Raw genomic sequence first — 4,915 nt, 5'->3', positions numbered from 1 at the left:
CATTTGAGATTTCCATGGCCTTGACCAAGATCCCGATGTACTACAAAATAATTAAAGTAAACTAAAATAACAACAACAAAGTCAAAAGTAATTGGCATGTTATGTAGAAAATAATCACTAAATTCTGCCAGGAGTGAGCATTTCAAAGTAACTCTGACCTTCATCTAACTTTGATGGGAATTACTGTCTTTTATGGTTTTTGCTTCTAGAAACTCTTTACTCCTGAGCTTGGCCACCAAGAGACTTTCCTGAGACACAGGTCCACTCTTGGTTTGACCACCAATAAAAAGGACTTGAAACTGTTAACCAGCTTACTCAGCATGGTTGTCAATCACTATTTCACAGGGATCATGTCAAGAGTATAACTTGTAATTTTTTTCTCCCTCACAGGGTTAAGACGGGTCTCTCTTGTTTCTGGTGTTCTTTGTACTCCAGGATAGACCTCCCACTAGTGCTGTACAAGTGCTGGTTTTACAAATGTGGGCTACTGCATCTACCTTCTTAATTGGGTTCTGGGATCAAAATCACTTTTAAACAGTGAGCCATCCACACACTGACCTATCTGCCCACCCACACACTGACACATCTCTCGATCCACACACTGACCCATCTCTCCATCCACACATTGGCCCATTTCTTCATCTCAGCAAACACCTGTGCAAATTCTATTTGTCTTTTGCTTAGAAACGAGCACATGCTCAAGAGAGAGGACCATTGGTGGGGTACAGAGAGGTACCCAAGGCAGAGTATGTCTGCAGAGCTGGAGTGCAACGTGCTCTGCTCTTATGCCAACCTAAAATTTAAGATCAACCACACAGTGCATAGGGAAGGCCTGTCTTTGTAATGGTATTTGGGCCAGCATCATACTCTCCAAACTGTTTTAAAACATAGATACTGGAGAAAAGTGGAGATATGTGAGCAAATAGACAGAATATTTGGAGATATAACAACAACAGAGTTGAAACATGACTCAGGCTTCAGACTCGAGTGTCTTCCTAGTCTGTCAAGGAACATAAATATACAGACAAGACAGGAGCAGTGATGAACAGGGAGGGGTGTAACCAGTAGAAATGTGGCAAGAATCTTCAAATTCTAGTTATTTTAATAATATAATCTGAGATACAACTACAGACCACAGTGCTCTGAGGGTCAAAGCCTGGGACTTCCTGGCTCTGTCATGCCATTAGAACATTGTTTCCTCTAAAACTTTATGGGTATTTTAGTTACTTTTCCACTGCTGTGACTAAAAAATACTATGATCAAATCAACTTATAGAAGAAAGAGTTTATTGGAGACTTGCAGCTTCAGACAGTGAGTCCATGACCATCACGGCAGGGAGCATAGCAGCATGCAGTCAGGCAGGCATGATGCTGGCATAGTAGCTGAGAGCTCACATCCTTATCTGGAATTAGGAGGCAAGGAGAGAGCTAACCGACAATATGGAAATGGCATGGGGTTTTGAAATTTCCAATCTCATTCCCATCTCCTCCCACAGGCCACACCTCTTAATCCTTCCCAAACAGTTCCACTCGCTGGGAACCAAGTGTTAAAAATATAAGAAGCAATTCTCATCCATACTACCAGAGCAGGTCACCCAATAATTGTCAGGGTTCATAAGCCTTTGTTGGAGCTAGTAAGGGAGGATACAAGACTGTTATTCCTTCATCCCACTGCCATAGGAGATGCCAAGGTTCCAGACTTCCCTCTATAAGCTAGGGAGACAAAGTTTGTAAATGAGGTTGTAAAACAGTGAAAGTTCAAGGCCAATAAGCCTGCCACAGGTAGGACACTCCACAGGTCTGTAGATGTGCTCAAGTGGAAAAGCATTATGGGATTTCTGTAGTGTTTAAAGAGTTAGCAGGATTTGGGAGACAGGAACCTGTAGATCAGCCTTCTCACCTATTTAAAAGATTGTGTACTTTCTGGAATTAAAATTGCAAGCAGACATTTATATTGTCTCTGAAATCTGATTGAGTCCATCTGTGGATCTTGGTAAAGACTTTGACAAAGATTTGTGACATCAGAAGCACAAATGGTTGAGACCACAGCGACACAACATGCGGCTGGGAGGACAGCTCCTCACTGTGAAATCTGCCAGAGTCCAGACAGCCCTTCTTATCACCCAGCCACAGCACCACTACCAACAGCTTGAATCACTCATTTCAAGGACAGGATAAATTCCAAGAAGGATAGACCTGTCACAATATTTGTGTGAGTCCAGCAATCTCAAGCTGCTCACTAATATGGCTTTTTCCAACTCAATTTGCTGTGTAAGATACATAATTAATCTTCAACCAGTTTATCTATCTATCTACCTATCTATCTATCTATCTATTTATCTATCCATCTATCTATCTACCTATCATCTACATCATCAATCTATCATGTATATCATCTATCTATCATCTATGTCATCTATCATCTATCTACCGATCTTAATTGTCTGCCTATCCATCATCTATATTGCCTATCTATCTATCTATCTATCTATCTATCTATCTATCTACCTATCTACCTATCATCTATCTATTTTAACTGTTTGCCTATGTATCATCTATAGCATCTATCTATCTATGTATCTATCTATCTATCTGCCTGTCTATCTGTCTATCTATCTATGTATCTATGTATTTATGTATCTATGTATCCATGTATGTATGTATGTATGTATGTATGTGTGTATGTATCTGTCTGTCTGTCTGTCTATGTGAAGCTGGGAGGCTGTTCATGTTCTGCAAACTTTCAGGAGTTGGTTTTCTCCTTCAACATTGCAGGTCCTGGGGATTAAACTCAGGTTGTGAACTTTGGAGACAAGCACTTTAACCCACCAAACCATCTTGCCCACCCTAGTAATTCATCTTAGCTGACTTGAAAATATTTATAAAAGAAAGGATCATTGGCACTGCTGTCATCTAGGGATCTCTAGCTCGCAGGTAGGAAAGACCCTGTTTTCATTCTTTTGGTCTCAAACAACCAAATGAGACCAAGTTAATTTAGATTAAATTGGAGTTTACTGGTGTTTATTGACCCACAGAATGAGAAGCAGGGTTAAAGAAACAGATGTCATGGGAATAATGTTGGGTTTTCTGGTCTGTCATTTGCCTTTAGCTCAGTCCAGTGTGGGGGAAGGAGTCAATCTGTGTTATTTTAGTTAAAGCAGGAGAAAACGTTACTGCATCTCACTACTGTTCACAATGGCTAAGTTTCAGAATCTCCCTCGATGTCCATCAGGAGGAATGACAGGATGGAGAAGGGTTTTAAAAAAAAATGTTAGACATGCACACAGTGTGTATCTATTCAGCCATAAAGAAGAGTATTCATGCTGTTTTCAGGATGTTATCCAGATGCATTGTATACCTCTATGAAATTCTCAAAGGATAAATAAAATGATATTTTAGAAATAAAAATGTTCTTATGAAACCCACTATTATATGTAACGAATACATACATGCCAATTAGAAAAATAATAAAACAACATGTGGGTCGTGCTGCCTTCCAGTCCATTTCCAGGCTGAGCTTCCGTGACTGACTAACCCCACCCCACCACCACCACCACCCCTGTCACCATGAAGGTTCTCAAAGTACAACAAATAGTCAGAGACAAGGCCATGCATTTCAGAAGGTATAATCAACCTCATTTAATGCCACGGGAGATGGGTAGGTTGGATCTGTGAAGACTGTAAAGTACTGAAAACAAGATGCCTTTCTCACAAGATAGGTTCTCATTTTTGGCCACATCCTTAAGTGCTTGTTGCCAATGATTCAGCCAAAGCAAAGATTTTTACACGAAAAACAACTTACCTGTCCACGCTGCATCTAAGTCCTTATCTCTATGGCTCTGTTGGAACAGAACTGCAGGATGGCTTACTGAAGTAGACCAGCAATTGTTCTGAAGCAGATATCGTTCAAGACAAGTAAAAATGAACAGGGAACATAGAAGATGGACGAGATCATCAAAGTCACAAAGGGAAGGTTCAGAAACTTGTTAAGAATGTAAGTATAATGGTTTAGTGATGAAGTACCTTTTAATGGGTAAAATTAAGAACCCATTCTACACTTGATCTTAGCCAAAAGGCCGAGAAGCGATAAGAACCCATTCTAAATGAACTGAAATGCAGACAGAATTTGCAGCTATGGAGACATATGTTTCTTTAGTGGCCAAAGATCAAGAGAATGAGGAGTCAAAACTCTTAAAGCTACTAGGTCTTCAAAAGGTTTTCAAGTGTTTAAAGAATGAAGAACACTTAAAGCACTTGGGAGGCAGAGGCAGGTGAATTTCTGAGTTTGAGGCCAGCCTGGTCTACAGAGTGAGTTCCAGGACAGCCAGGGCTACACAGAGAAACCCTGTCTCGAAAAAACAAAAACAAAAAAAAGGTGGGGGCTAATAAGAACTAGTTTTTAAAAAAAAAATCCTGCAGCTGGAGAGATGGCTGAGTGGCTAAGAACACTTGCTGCTCTTGCAGAAGACCAGGGTTCAGATTCCCACACCAGGATAGCAGCTTGTAAACATTTGTAATTCCTGTTTCAGGAAGATGACCCCTCTTCTTGCCACCATGGGCACTGCATGCACAACGCACACATATATACAGTCGTGCACATAAAAATAAAATTAAATGTTTGTAGGTAGTCTTTTTCTCCATTTTTATTGGATATTTTATTTATTTACATTTCAAATGTTATCCCCTTTCCTGGTTTCCCTTCCTCAAGCCCCCTATCCCATCTCCCCTCCCCCTGCTTCTATGAGGGTACTCCCTTTCCCATCCACCCACCCATTCTCATTTCTCTTCCCTGGCATTCCCCTACACTGAGACATCGAGCCTTCACCGGACCAAGGGCCTCTTCTCCCATTGATTAGATAAGGCCACCCTCTGCTACAGGTGCAGCTGGAGCCATGGGTTCCTACATGCATACTCTT

The 4,915-nt window shown here is 40.9% G+C and overlaps 1 pseudogene; it reads right to left on the bottom strand.

Moving 5' to 3' along the window:
• Positions 1-3,968: 3,968 nt before the first annotated feature.
• On the bottom strand, positions 3,969-4,087 carry LOC115029163 (U2 spliceosomal RNA; annotated as a pseudogene).
• Positions 4,088-4,915: the final 828 nt, after the last annotated feature.

The sequence above is a fragment of the Mus caroli genome, unplaced genomic scaffold, assembly GCF_978045245.1.
Source record: "Mus caroli unplaced genomic scaffold, Mus_caroli_1 scaffold_15, whole genome shotgun sequence".
Taxonomy (NCBI): Eukaryota; Metazoa; Chordata; class Mammalia; order Rodentia; family Muridae; genus Mus; species Mus caroli.
The sequence above is the reverse complement of the archived record's forward strand: the minus strand, read 5'-3'. Positions and strand labels throughout refer to the sequence as shown.